This window comes from Antedon mediterranea, chromosome 8, assembly GCF_964355755.1.
Source record: "Antedon mediterranea chromosome 8, ecAntMedi1.1, whole genome shotgun sequence".
Lineage (NCBI taxonomy): Eukaryota > Metazoa > Echinodermata > Crinoidea > Comatulida > Antedonidae > Antedon > Antedon mediterranea.
Window position 1 is genome coordinate 4,710,151 of NC_092677.1, and position 15,118 is coordinate 4,725,268.

At 33.1% G+C, this 15,118-nt stretch overlaps 1 protein-coding gene and 3 long non-coding RNA genes across 4 annotated transcripts in view; all 4 read right to left on the bottom strand.

Annotated features, from left to right (window-relative positions):
- LOC140057165 (hemicentin-1-like) overlaps nt 1-15,118 on the bottom strand; it is a gene marked incomplete at its 5' end in the record, with an annotated part of 30,590 nt that overhangs the window by 9,247 nt on the left and 6,225 nt on the right. The gene's annotated exons all lie outside the window — the stretch shown is intronic.
- LOC140057320 (uncharacterized) lies at nt 182-1,658 on the bottom strand. The gene is made up of 3 exons (XR_011846913.1): nt 1,258-1,658; nt 1,015-1,122; nt 182-720 (listed from the first exon to the last, which is right to left on the bottom strand). It is a non-coding gene; the product is annotated as an uncharacterized lncRNA (long non-coding RNA).
- Nucleotides 1,904-3,148, bottom strand: LOC140057527 (uncharacterized). Its single transcript, XR_011846958.1, has 3 exons — nt 2,786-3,148; nt 2,237-2,464; nt 1,904-1,988 (listed from the first exon to the last, which is right to left on the bottom strand). It is a non-coding gene; the product is annotated as an uncharacterized lncRNA (long non-coding RNA).
- On the bottom strand, nt 11,138-12,164 carry LOC140057479 (uncharacterized). The gene is made up of 3 exons (XR_011846950.1): nt 11,858-12,164; nt 11,615-11,722; nt 11,138-11,320 (listed from the first exon to the last, which is right to left on the bottom strand). It is a non-coding gene; the product is annotated as an uncharacterized lncRNA (long non-coding RNA).

Sequence of the window (15,118 nt, forward strand, 5' to 3'; positions counted from 1 at the left end):
ATTTGCCACACCGTTTATTTTTAATTATTGTCTTAAAATGCCTCTCTATAAAATATTTGTATACAAAAATGGTATCTCACTGGGTAATGTAAACAATCCCCGTTCTTATTGAAATAAAAAAGTATAGCACAAACAATAATCCTCCAAAAACACCAAGGAACTATAATAGATTGACTATTAGAATATAATTGATACATTTTTTGCTGTATATAAAACTACGCTAGAAAAGCAGTACAATTAAGAATAAACTATAACTACACAAATTTAAGTATAAACATTTCTACCTATTTTACAATGCTCTAATTACATTAGTAGGCCTAGTCCCTTAGATGATAATAACGAGAATAAACAAAACTTATTGTATACATAAATTACGCTTAAGCAGCTTCCAATTGTTATTGTACTGTAGGCCTATATTATACTTAAGTTTTTGTTATGACTCTCGTATACTCATAAACAATTGGATAAACTCTCGCTTAGAGCAAGGTTTCATTTCCTCGTTAACCATTTATTTTATGTGTTTGTTATTAATTTCCGTCATGCAGAATAATATAACAATTTGTGTTTGTATTTATTAAGTTATATATTTAGTTATAGAACTGTTGAGAATAATGTAGTTCTAGAGCCTTTCCCGTTTGTGACGTACTAGTAACACTATCACGTGACACATCCTTCGTACTGGGGATTCTGACATTTTATCTAAATCTTTCCTCCTGTTTTCTGAAGAAAAAAAATATAACAATATTGATTATTATCGAGATTAATTGATTTTTAAAACTCAAAACAAATAATAATGTTTTTATGGACTTTGACATTATATAAAATATTAATATCAATGCTATTACAAACCAGTGCACATCCTTTTCCTAAACAAAATTAGAGTTCCAAGTTTGTTAATTAGTTTAAATTAGGTCAAACGTCTTGTGTGGCGATGTCCGGTAATGTTATGGTGACATAGCCCTACGTTTATTATTGTTCGTTTAATATGTTTACTTGTACTTTTGAAATGCATACTATTATTGACGCAGGCATGACATATCCCTCGTCATCTTCGATATCAGAGTTTGCTGAAACTTTCAATTCTTGGTAGTGATGGTCTTGACATTCGACTTTTACTTCTCTCTGTTAAACAATAGATGGTATTTATTTAATCAAGTTTAGTTTTTGTGTGAAATAAGAAAATGTAAATGAACTGTAATTATTTGTTGAGTTTAAATTGTGTTACTTGAATTTACTCTCCACTTTTGAGATACATACTTCTTTATCAGACATAGGCCTAACATATTCCTCGTCATCATTGTCAACATCAGTGTTTGCCGAAACTTGTAAATCTTCATATTGGTGACTTTGACGTTCTATTTCTCTTACTTCTCTCTGTTAAACAATAGAGACGGTGTTTTGTAGTAAACATACTTTTAAGGTCAATTTAAACAGACGAGCTTAACTTAAATTTTACCCGTATTCCTGTCCTGGATCTTTGTTTATTTGTCGTCCCGGTAACAGCAGACTCCATGGGTTCTTTCTTTAGCCATTTGTAATCCTCAGAATTTGAAGAAAATTGCAATGCTTGATACTGAGACTTTTGGCACTTGGAAAGGATTTTTTTTATTCGTTTAACCTTATAAAAGAGAAAAGTAACGATAACTCATAACAAATTACCTCCGCCAAAGTTATATTTTCACCCATGATTGTGTATGTTAGTGTGTTTCATTTTTAAATCTCACCAAACTCGGAGACAAAGATCTACAGGTATGACTCAATTCTCACCGGAGGTTGGATATTATATAGGGGAATTACTGTAGGTGGATGTATGCATTCTTAGATTAGCCTCTAGTGTATATCTGAATTATATTTGAATTTGAAATATTTCTTAATTAACCTAAAAATACTTACATAGATATGACGGGTTATTATAAACGTCGGGACAACGCATAGAATTGCCGTTATTGCTATTGTTAGCACTGTACTTATTGCATGCGAACAACCACCTAAAAGGTACAAAGTAACATGTTGAAATTGACCTCTGCATTCACCAGCAGCACACACCAACACTCATACATTCAAACAATGAACAAGCGCTGTATCCCAAATGTATCAAACCATCGTGTGCATAACAAAATACTCTATGTTATCTTTTCGACCACTACAACCCTAAGTTAAATCATATATGCATTTTCTATAATCTAATTCTTTCTTGGTTAAATACATTTGATGCCATGCTCTTAAGTCAAATTACCTGCGTTACAGTTCTCTAGAATAGCTGTATTACTCATTTTTTCATTCTCTGCATAACATGTAAGACTTGACTGACATATCTCATCATTAATGCCCAAGGTTACTGAATTTTCTCCTTTTATAACCAATTCTCCATCTTGTAAGATCAATATTGTTGTTGACAGTTTGGGATAGCCCTCAGCTGTACAAGTTGCAAAACCATTTTTAGGTTTAAATGTCACAGTGATATCTAAACAAGTTAGAATAGAAATGTAGCTTATTAATTGTGGGACAACTCTCTGGAATTGACAAACAAGTTGTATACCTGTTTGCATTCATTAAAAAACTGTTTATTTAAACCACCATAAAAAGCCTGCCAAAGCTTCGGAAGGCAATTAAAATGTAGACAACCAATGCAAACAAACATTCTGAACCGTTTATCTTTTATCGAAAGCATTAAAAGCTTCGAATCAATGCTTTATAGGTTGGCAGGACCAAGGAAGAGTGAAGTTGTAATCACTCTTACCTGGCAAAACATTTTAGGCCTATTGAAGATTGTACATTTACATACGGTATATATCCAACTGTTTTTCAACACTTGTTTTAGCATCGTCTCCTTTAAACTGATCACTTTCTGCTTTACATGTATATCTCCCACCGTCTTCTTCAGTAGCTGATTTAATCTTAAGAACTGACACTGTACTGTTATTTGTAATGTCATATCTAGATGGGTTGATATTTATTCTGCATCCATCTTTATACCACGTTAGGTCAGGAATAGGGTCTCCATCAGGTTTACTGCATGTAAATGTTACTGTTTCGTTTTTGAAGGTATTGGATGCGGAAGCACGAATAAGAGGTTTCTCTAAGTCTGAGAAAACAGATGGAAGAGACTACAATATTAGAGATAGTATAATTGGTTGTTTGCCTAATGTCTAGCAGATTGTCTATTTAGTTTTTGTGCGCATGATTTTTATAATCTGTTTAAACCATAATTTATTGTAGGTCTATTTAATGATTTTGGTACTCACAATACACAGTTAGAACAGATGGATTAGATAAGTGATCTAATCCATATGTTGTTTGTATCTCGCACCGAAATCTTCGCTGAGAATCATTTCTCGTTGGCTGTGACATCACCAAGTTAGCTCTCACAGATGTTATGTTCAATTTAAAACGACCATTTTCTAACACCTTATCATTAACAAAACCAGGAGTAGTGACTACGCCATCTTCATTTAATTCATCCCATTGTACTGTATTAGATGTAGTAGAAGTAAATTGTGAATAATCACAAGTTATCACCACTTCAGCATCACCTTCTTTAGCTATCTGGTCAGATGTTGTCACCGAATGACCATGTGATTCTAAAGATAAGGATACTATACTTATTTATTCAGTAAAACATAGGATATTAATTATGGAAAACTATTGCAACCGGATTGAGCCTTTATATTTCAATTGCACTATTATTGTATAGATATTTTTTTTTAATTGTCTCTTAATAAGTTAAGTTGGAGATAACGTGTCTTGGTGGTAAAAGAAAGAATCAAAAAGTAGTAACAGGCGTCTACTTGTGTCTTTTTTTGATTTAAAATGTCTTTGTCTTTTATTTAAACAGATACAAGTTGTAATGCATCTAGCATGCAGAACATATATATTATTACTTAAAAACTACTAATAGGTAGTGTGTTACTAAATTGGTTTACCGAGTAAAGAGTGTATAACAACTAACAGCGGCAACCATAACACCATATCTGAGAAAAAATAAGGATTTTTACATTCAATAGATTAATTAATATCTACCGTTGATGTTGTTATAATCAACACTTAGTTCATTCACGGCCTAAAAATGTCATTATATCAACATTTCTGTCGTTGTCTTGTTGTTGCCAACCTCACATCGCCATTGATAACGTAATAACCGTAATAAAAGAATGAGATGATTCTAAATCACCGACTTCTTCTGCGCATTTCGAAGTAATGGCAACATGCTCCTGCTCATGAGACCAATTCAGACAGCTTCGTACGATGAGTCGTCTCGTCGGGAGAAAATAAACATGTTTGAATTTCTCCTGACACACCGGGCAAGACGACTCGTCTCGTCGGGATTCAACTCAGACAGCACCGACGAGTCAAGAAGTTTCGTGGGGCCTCGTCGTACAACGCTGTCTGAGTTGGCCTTACACGTTTACACATAAATATAATATATGGATTACAGTCATTGTCGAACACCAATCAACAAGGGCTTAAAAACTTTTATAAATTTTATTTAAATCATATTTATTACTCACCTCTATCTCTAGGCCTATACATGCTTATCAGCGTTTTCGATTTTTACGTATAAATAAGATATAAAGACAATATTTGATATATATGTAATTTATTTTTTCAGAACAATTGATGATGCTAAGAAGCTAAGCGTTAGTTTCAATTATGTTATATCTAAATCTACAAACTTCTTTGTACAGTACAGTAGACTCTCGAATCAGATCGACTGATGTCTTGTTCCCCGAAAACATGAAAAATGAAGATTAATATAAAAAAAATCAGACTTTCCATTTGGCATTTCAAATAAAGTTATTCACTTCCGTAGACAAAAAACGAACATAAATAATGATTTCACACAAAAAAACGGATAGGCCTATATTTCAGGTAAATAATTAGTCAATAAAAAATATGTGAAATTAAAATGGCATTTTCAACAAATCAATGTGTTTTAAATATATTTTCTAAGGAGACAATATGCCTATCTTTAATCAAAACTGTAGTAAAAATACAATAAATACGCAATTTTCCTTGCTAATTTATTTTCTTTAAAGTTAAAATAAATGTACGTGAAAACGACTTATGTATTCCGAATGTTAGAATAATGTGATTCTCCTCCTAAAACGTTTCCCTTATTTGACAACGTACTGACAACACATTTCCCCTCACTTAGGTTCGGCTCTTCGTAAATGGCAAGACTTTCCGAATCTTTCACTTCTTGGTATTGATTGTTACTTTCGATTTCTATTACCCGTCTCTGCACCCGTCGATGCGCCTGCTTGAAACAAATATGTATTTATATATTAACAATGATAAAGATATGCACACTGAATTTGTTATTAAAAGAATACCGTATATAAATAAAGAACATAAATATAGAAAAAAAGATGCAACCTGTCCCGATCTATCATAGGGATAACCGGTATGGTTCACTAAAATATTTATATTTCTAGTTTCTGTAGAAGCAACCACACGTGTTATTATCAGTGTTGCTTCTGATCACACAACTTTGTTTATGGAGGACGTAAGCGTAACGTAAAGCTCTGTCTATTCTAACAAACTTTATGTGATAAAAAAATGATGTAATATCACTACCATATTTGAGCATATCACTACCATATTTGGGCACATCACACTTTTTTTGCAAAACTAGTTTGATATTGTAGACAGAGCTTAATTGATTTGGCCAATCACAAGCGATGGATTATTTTAACTTTCACTTGTCATTGATCAATTCGCATGTGTTGCGTCTAAACAAAAGAAGTTAAAGCGTGGTTCCCACTAGCGACGCATCACAAGGATGTAACGCAACGCAAGTTAATTGACCAATCACAAGCGATGGCTTATTCGCTTGTGATTGCTAACTGTCTATAACTTCGCTTGTCATTGGTTAAAACGCTTAAGTTGCGTTTACGTCCTTGCGTTACGTTCTAGTGGGAACCAAGCTTTAACGAGGGTTAATCAAAGATTACATGTAATAGTAGTTTTTTGGTACCTCGAGTTCTCTAGAAGAAGCTTTACGTGACGTAGTCCTGGTACTGCGTCCATTATTTACTGAAGTATTTTTGCTGAGTTCTTGGTAAACACCAGAACCACTTGATGCAAACTGCAGTGCTTGATACTGAGAATGTTGACATTTTATTTCTCTTATTCGTCTTTTCTAAAGAAACAATAAAAATAGTGGGTGACAATATTAATATTAGATATAAATATTTATACATTTAGTATATGTGGTTTTTAAATCCTGTGTACACATCCTAAAATACTGCGTTCAAATCGCGACTCTATAATAGTCCACACCAAGATGTTACTCGTGTGTTATAAGCATCAAATATGAGACTTAATGACTTTCCCATATTCTATAATTGGCGAAACGGAATAATTTTAATCACTTACGTTAAAGGAAATTATAAAGACAACATTTTAATAATCTGACCTACTGTATGTTGGTACCGTATTTATAGTAAGATCTTTAAAAAAGGTTTCTTCCTCTCTTTTAACCTTCTTATTATCTGTATGATCCCTTTATAATCAGGTGGTTAAATGTCGTTCATGTTAAAATATATGCGTGCGTGTTAATAATCGAGAGTCTATACTTACATAAATATAACGGGTTGTTATAAAGGTAGGAACAGAGCCGAGAAAAAGCGCAGTTACTATAATTGCTACAGTTAGTACTGTAAATATTGGACACGATTCACCTGGAAATATAATAAATTTTAACATATGAATACCATTATTACAATGTTTAGGGCATTCAAAATCTTCATCCGCCACCCTGCTATGCTTGTTATACACCAAATAGAAACATAGCTTGCAAAATTATTTTATTGGTGATTTGATAAGAAAACTTAATGTTAATAAAAATACGTTATATCTACTTCTTACATTGATCGTAGTTCATAGATTTATTTTTTATTATTTCCAATCGATTAAAAGACCTTTTCATATCACAAACAATGATCGTGTGCGTGGTCCAAAACAAGAACTTAAATAAAATAAACTATAGGCTATGCATACTGGAAAATTATATCAAGGCCTATACCTGCTTTACAGTTCTCAAGTGTTGCTGTTTGTTTTAGCTTTCCATTCTCTGCATAACACGTAATATTTGGTTTACATATCTCATCATTAATTTCTATAGTTGCTGTATTGTCTGCTTTTACAACCACTTCTCCATCTTTTAATATCAATACTGATGTTGGCTTGGGATGGCCCTCTGCTGTACAAGTTGCAATACCATCTCCAAATGCAAAAGTAACATGAATAGCTAAAAAAATAATAATACAATCGGCATTATAGGCTACGGTTGATGCAACTCGATTCGTAATGACCATTTGTTTTTAGCATTTGGGTAAAATATATTAGTTAGAAGAATTGGTGTAGAGGCGGGTGGGGGCGGGGGGGGGGGGAGGGGGTCCAAAAGGGAAAGGTTTATACTGATATTGTCCAAATAAGATCAATATTAATTTGACATACTATAAACAAGTATGTTCATCTGTTTTCCCAAAAGGGAAAGGTTTATACTGATATTGTCCAAATAAGATCAATATTAATTTGACATACTATAAACAAGTATGTTCATCTGTTTTCCAACACTTGTTTTAGCATCCTCGCCTTTAAACTGATCACTTTCTGCTTTACATGTATATCTCCCACCATCTTCTTGAGTAGCTGATTTTATTTCAAGAACTGACTCTGTACTGTTATTGGTAATCTCATATCTAGAAGGGTTGTTGGTGTTGACTGTCTGTCCATCTTTATACCAAGTAATGTGAGGAATAGAATCACCATCAGGTTTACTACAGGTAAAGGTCACTGATTGACCTTCATAGACACTACTTGATGAGGCATCAAGAAGTGGTTGATCTAAATCTGAAGAAAAATAAGACGCTAGATTACTGGGCTTGCCATATTCAACACCTGTAAACAGGTGGACTGAGAAATCTGTGATCATCAACAAGAAAACTAAAAACGAAAATATCCTTTAGCAGATTCTTTGCTATTTAAGAGAATTTAATCTGTGTTACTCACAGTATACAGTTAGAATAGATGGATTTGAGCCTCTAATTATCCCCTCCGTTGTTCGTATTTCACACTGAAATGTTCGTCCAGAATCAGATCTCATTGGCTGTGACATCACCAAGTCAGCTTTCTCGGGTGTTGTATTTAATGTAAAACGCCCGTTTTTAATCTTAATATCATTAACAAGGTTAATAGTAGATCCATCTTCATTTAGTTCATTCCATTCTATTGCAACAGGTCTAGTAGAAGTAAATTGTGAATAATCACAAGTTATCACTACTTCAACATCACCTTCTTTGGCTGTCTGGTCAGACGTTGTCACCAATTGACCACGTGATTCTAAAGATTAAGAATGCAAAACGTTACTCTCTTGCTTATGCATAAATTTATAGGCTATTATTATGGAAAACTATAAGCAATATAGCCTTTTCCGTTTTTTAAAACTTTAAGTAACATGATTGATGAATTGATACATTTTCTGATAATAAAGTATAAGTTATAAAGCAAAGAAGTAATCATGTATACATAACAACATTTATTCGTCCAATTGTGTCCTGTTTTAGATTTAACATTCATTTGTCTTTTTTTTAAACAGATACAAATTATAATGCATGCGTCTGGCTGAACATTGATTATCAATTGAAGACTATTACTGGCATATTACTCTGAATTAGTTTACCGAATAAAGAGTGTATAACAATTAACAGCACCAACCATACAGCCATATCTGAGGGGAAATGATAATATTTACATTCAATAGCATAAATTAATCTTGAAGTTCACATATATCATTGATGTAGTGTATGCCTTATCTGTTTCACTATTGTTACTATCAATAGGCCTAATTAATAAATAGAATGTAAATAATAAAGTGTACAAAGAAAAGTACTGTAACTATATAAACAAAGCTAACAGTTATAAACTCATATTAAACATAATATACATTGAGGACACTACATCTGTATTCGATACTCATGTCGATTGGTTAGAAAGTGTATAATAATAAAAACAACAGATATGTAACATTTCTTGTCGTCCGCGGCTAACGTAATCCCAGTAACTTATTGATAACGTCATTAAATATATCAATGTCAACAACACGCTCCTACGTTACCCACTTAAAATACGATTATCTTTCTTGGTCATTTTGTAACCATTTAATAATTATCAGTTATCATAATAATCAGTTACATTAATTACTCACCTCTATCTCTGTGTACTTGCATCTCTGTGTTTTTAATTTTACGCAATAAGATATACATATACAATCGTAGATATATATGTAATTTATTTGTTTCGATCTCGTAAAAAGAAGTCATTATAATCTCGCTTTTTAAACTAACTTTTCGGAGACAAGTAGTTAATACGTTCAATCACATTGCTTCTTGTTTTCCAGTTAAAATTATTATTTCTGCTACCCGGAAAAGTGTATTGTTTAATTATTCAAATAGTGTAGTAAAAAGATACTGGTCACAAATGTATTGTTGATTGTTGTTAATATCAGGCAACACTGTGATTTCACTCTGCAGCTGTGTCAGTTATTTCCAGCCTACTTATTATAAACATGTTGCTGCTTTATGTATTTTATACGGCGATGATATAACTAATTACACTTCATTTCATAAATATAATAATAGTCAACTCACAACACTATTTGCCACACCGTTTATTTTTAGTTATTGTCTTAAAATGCCTCTCTATAAAATATTTGTATACAAAAATGGTATCTCACTGGGTAATGTAAACAATCCCCGTTCTTATTGAAATAAAAACGTATAGCACAAACAATAATCCTCCAAAAACACCAAGGAACTATAATAGATTGACTATTAGAATATATTACATAGCCTATGTAAATACGCGAACGTGATTGGTTGAAACTGCATCACATGACTACCGCTGCGAGGATCGTAAATCGTATATATTCTCGAGAACGATGATATTGACTGTGTAATTTTCGCGTAATTATCGTGTCCCCTGTCATTAAACATATAGATTCTCGAGTACGATGATATTGACTGTGTAATTTTCGTGTGCCAACACTCGCGTTGCCGATAAATAAACAAAAGTCATCTACTCGATCTTGAACTCGGGTGGAATTGTTACTCCATCGCAAGACAACGCTTCAACCGCTGGGCCACGGAAGTTGCTTGAAGAAATTAATCTTCTAAACTATTTAAGCTATGCATACATAGCGCCCTCATTTGTTATAAGTCCACCCTAAATGTGATGAAACACCGTTTATGATTGGTCAATACTCACGGTAGTAACCTAGTAACTAGTACGCGCTGAACATCCGGTGATTCGGCTCCTCGAAGATCGAGAAGACGACGAATTGTTTATTCGGCCTACCTGATTATAATATTATTATTAATAGGCTTATTGATGGAAATTCTTCTGTTAATTTAAACGACCTAGGCCTAAGTGAATATTTTATTGCCAAGGAATCATTAATTAGTAATTATCTGTATATTATTCTTCGCAAGGTAAGGTGTCTAGGCAGTACAATACAATAAGGAGGCCTAGGCCCTACAGTAGCTAGCCTATCTTCACCCAACCCAGCAGACTTGTTCTTGGCTATATAATATAACAGATATTGCCTTTTATATCGGTTAAATATAAGATTTGACATCCCCTCGGGAATGATATTAAGTTCTCGGGGAATATATATTTCCCTCAGCTGGCGCTTCGGGAAATATATATTCCCTCGAACTTAATATCATTCCCTCGGGGATGTCAAATCTTATATTTAACCTCTAAGCAGTCAATATCTGTATAATAATTGGTACATTTTTTGCTGTATATAAACTACGCGAGAAAAGCAGTACAATTAAGAATAAACTATAACTACACACATTTAAGTATAAACATTTCTACCTATTTTACAATGCTCTAATTACATTAGTAGGCCTAGTCCCTTAGATGATAATAACGAGAATAAACAGAACTTATTGTATACATAAATTACGCTTAAGCAGCTTCCAATTGTTATTGTACTGTAGGCCTATATTATACTTAAGTTTTTGTTATGACTCTCGTATACTCATAAACAATTGGATAAACTCTCGCTTAGAGCAAGGTTTCATTTCCTCGTTAACCATTTATTTTATGTGTTTGTTATTAATTTCCGTCATGCAGAATAATATAACAATTTGTGTTTGTATTTATTAAGTTATATATTTAATTATAGAACTGTTGAGAATAATGTAGTTCTAGAGCCTTTCCCGTTTGTGACGTACTAGTAACACTATCACGTGACACATCCTTCGTACTGGGGATTCTGACATTTTATCTAAATCTTTCCTCCTGTTTTCTGAAGAAAAAAAATATAACAATATTGATTATTATCGAGATTAATTGATTTTTAAAACTCAAAACAAATAATAATGTTTTTATGGACTTTGACATTATATAAAATATTAATATCAATGCTATTACAAACCAGTGCACATCCTTTTCCTAAACAAAATTAGAGTTCCAAGTTTGTTAATTAGTTTAAATTAGGTCAAACGTCTTGTGTGGCGATGTCCGGTAATGTTATGGTGACATAGCCCTACGTTTATTATTGTTCGTTTAATATGTTTACTTGTACTTTTGAAATACATACTATTATTGACGCAGGCATGACATATCCCTCGTCATCTTCGATATCAGAGTTTGCTGAAACTTTCAATTCTTGGTAGTGATGGTCTTGACATTCGACTTTTACTTCTCTCTGTTAAACAATAGATGGTATTTATTTAATCAAGTTTAGTTTTTGTGTGAAATAAGAAAATGTAAATGAACTGTAATTATTTGTTGAGTTTAAATTGTGTTACTTGAATTTACTCTCCACTTTTGAGATACATACTTCTTTATCAGACATAGGCCTAACATATTCCTCGTCATCATTGTCAACATCAGTGTTTGCCGAAACTTGTAAATCTTCATATTGGTGACTTTGACGTTCTATTTCTCTTACTTCTCTCTGTTAAACAATAGAGACGGTGTTTTGTAGTAAACATACTTTTAAGGTCAATTTAAACAGACGAGCTTAACTTAAATTTTACCCGTATTCCTGTCCTTGATCTTTGTTTATTTGTCGTCCCGGTAACAGCAGACTCCATGGGTTCTTTCTTTAGCCATTTGTAATCCTCAGAATTTGAAGAAAATTGCAATGCTTGATACTGAGACTTTTGGCACTTGGAAAGGATTTTTTTTATTTGTTTAACCTTATAAAAGAGAAAAGTAACGATAACTCATAACAAATTACCTCCGCCAAAGTTATATTTTCACCCATGATTGTGTATGTTAGTGTGTTTCATTTTCAAATCTCACCAAACTCGGAGACAAAGATCTACAGGTATGACTCAATTCTCACCGGAGGGGGTTAGATGTTATGTAGGGGAATTACTGTAGGTGGATGTATGCATTCTTAGATTAGCCTCTAGTGTATATCTGAATTATATTTGAATTTGAAATATTTCTTAATGAACCTAAAAATACTTACATAGATATGACGGGTTATTATAAACGTCAGGACAACGCATAGAATTGCCGTTATTGCTATTGTTAGCACTGTACTTATTGCATGCGAACAACCACCTAAAAGGTACAAAGTAACATGTTGAAATTGACCTCTGCATTCACCAGCACACACCAACACTCATACATTCAAACAATGAACAAGCGCTGTATCCAAAATGTATCAAGCCACCGTGTGCATAACAAAATACTCAATGTTATCTTTTCGACCATTACAACCCTAGGTTAAATTATATATGCATTTTCTATAATCTAATTCTTTCTTGGTTAAATACATTTGATGACATGCTCTTAAGTCAAATTACCTGCGTTACAGTTCTCTAGAATAGCTGTATTACTCATTTTTTCATTCTCTGCATAACATGTAAGACTTGACTGACATATCTCATCATTAATGCCCAAGGTTACTGAATTTTCTCCTTTTATAACCAATTCTCCATCTTGTAAGATCAATATTGTTGTTGAAAGTTTGGGATAGCCCTTAGCTGTACAAGTTGCAAAACCATTTTTAGGTTTAAATGTCACAGTGATATCTAAACAAGTTAGAATAGAAATGTAGCTTATTAATTGTGGGACAACTCTCTGGAATTGAAAAATAAGTTGTATACCTGTTAGCATTCATTAAAAAACTGTTTATTTAAACCACCATAAAAAGCCTGCCAAAGCTTCGGAAGGCAATTAAAATGTAGACAACCAATGCAAACAAACATTCTGAACCGTTTATCTTTTATCGAAAGCATCAAAAGCTTCGAATCAATGCTTTATAGGTTGGCAGGACCAATGTAGAGTGAAGTTGTAATCACTCTTACCTGGCAAAACATTTTAGGCCTATTGAAGATTGTACATTTACATACGGTATATATCCAATTGTTTTTCAACACTTGTTTTAGCATCATCTCCTTTTAAACTGATCACTTTCTGCTTTACATGTGTATCTCCCACCATCTTCTTCAGTAGCTGATTTAATCTTAAGAACTGACACTGTACTGTTATTTGTAATGTCATATCTAGATGGGTTGATATTTATTCTGCATCCATCTTTAAACCACGTTAGGTCAGGAATAGGGTCTCCATCAGGTTTACTGCATGTAAATGTTACTGTTTCGTTTTTGAAGATATTGGATGCGGAAGCACGAATAAGAGGTCTCTCTAAATCTGAGAAAACATATGGAAGAGACTACAATATTAGAGATAGTATAATTGGTTGTTTGCCTAATGTCTAGCAGATTGTATATTTAGTTAATGTGCGCATGATTTTTATAATCTGTTTAAACCATAAATTATTATTATAGGTCTATTTAATGATTTTGGTACTCACAATACACAGTTAGAACAGATGGATTAGATAAGTGATCTAATCCATATGTTGTTTGTATCTCGCACCGAAATCTTCGCTGAGAATCATTTCTCGTTGGCTGTAACATCACCAAGTTAGCTCTCACAGATGTTATGTTCAATTCAAAACGACCATTTTCTAACACCTTATCATTTACAAAACCAGGAGTAGTGACTACGCCATCTTCATTTAATTCATCCCATTGTACTGTATTAGATGTAGTAGAAGTAAATTGTGAATAATCACAAGTTATCACCACTTCAGCATCACCTTCTTTAGCTATCTGGTCAGATGTTGTCACCGAATGACCATGTGATTCTAAAGATAAGGATACTATACTTATTTATTCAGTAAAACATAGGATATTAATTATGGAAAACTATTGCAACCGGATTGAGCCTTTATATTTCAATTGCACTATTATTGTATAGATATTTTTTTTAATTGTCTCTTAATAAGTTAAGTTGGAGATAACGTGTCTTGGTGGTAAAGGAAAGAATCAAAAAGTAGTAACAGGCGTCTACTTGTGTCTTTTTTTTTATTTAAAATGTCTTTGTCTTTTATTTAAACAGATACAAGTTGTAATGCATCTAGCATGCAGAACATATATATTATTACTTAAAAACTACCAATAGGTAGTGTGTTACTAAATTGGTTACCGGGTAAAGAGTGTATAACAACTAACAGCGGCAACCATAACACCATATCTGAAAAAAATAAGGATTTTTACATTCAATAGATTAATTAATATCTACCGTTGATGTTGTTATAATCAACACTTAGTTCATTCACGGCCTAAAAATGTCATTATATCAACATTTCTGTCGTTGTCTTGTTGTTGCCAACCTCACATCGCCATTGATAACCTAATAACCGTAATAAAAGAATGAGATGATTCTAAATCACCGACTTCTTCTGCGAATTTCGAAGTAATGGCAACATGCTCCTGCTCATAAGACCAATTCAGACAGCTTCGTACGACGAGTCGTCTCGTTGGGAGAAAATAAACATGTTTGAATTTCTCCCGACACACCAGGCAAGACGACTCGTCTCGTCGGAATTCAACTCAGACAGCACCGACGGGTCAAGAAGTTTTGGTGGGGCCTCGTCGTACAACGCTGTCTGAGTTGGCCTTACACGTTTACACATAAATATAATATATGGATTACAGTCATCGTCGAACACCAATCAACAAGGGCTTAAAAACTTATGATTTTATAAATTTTATTTAAATGATATTTATTACTCACC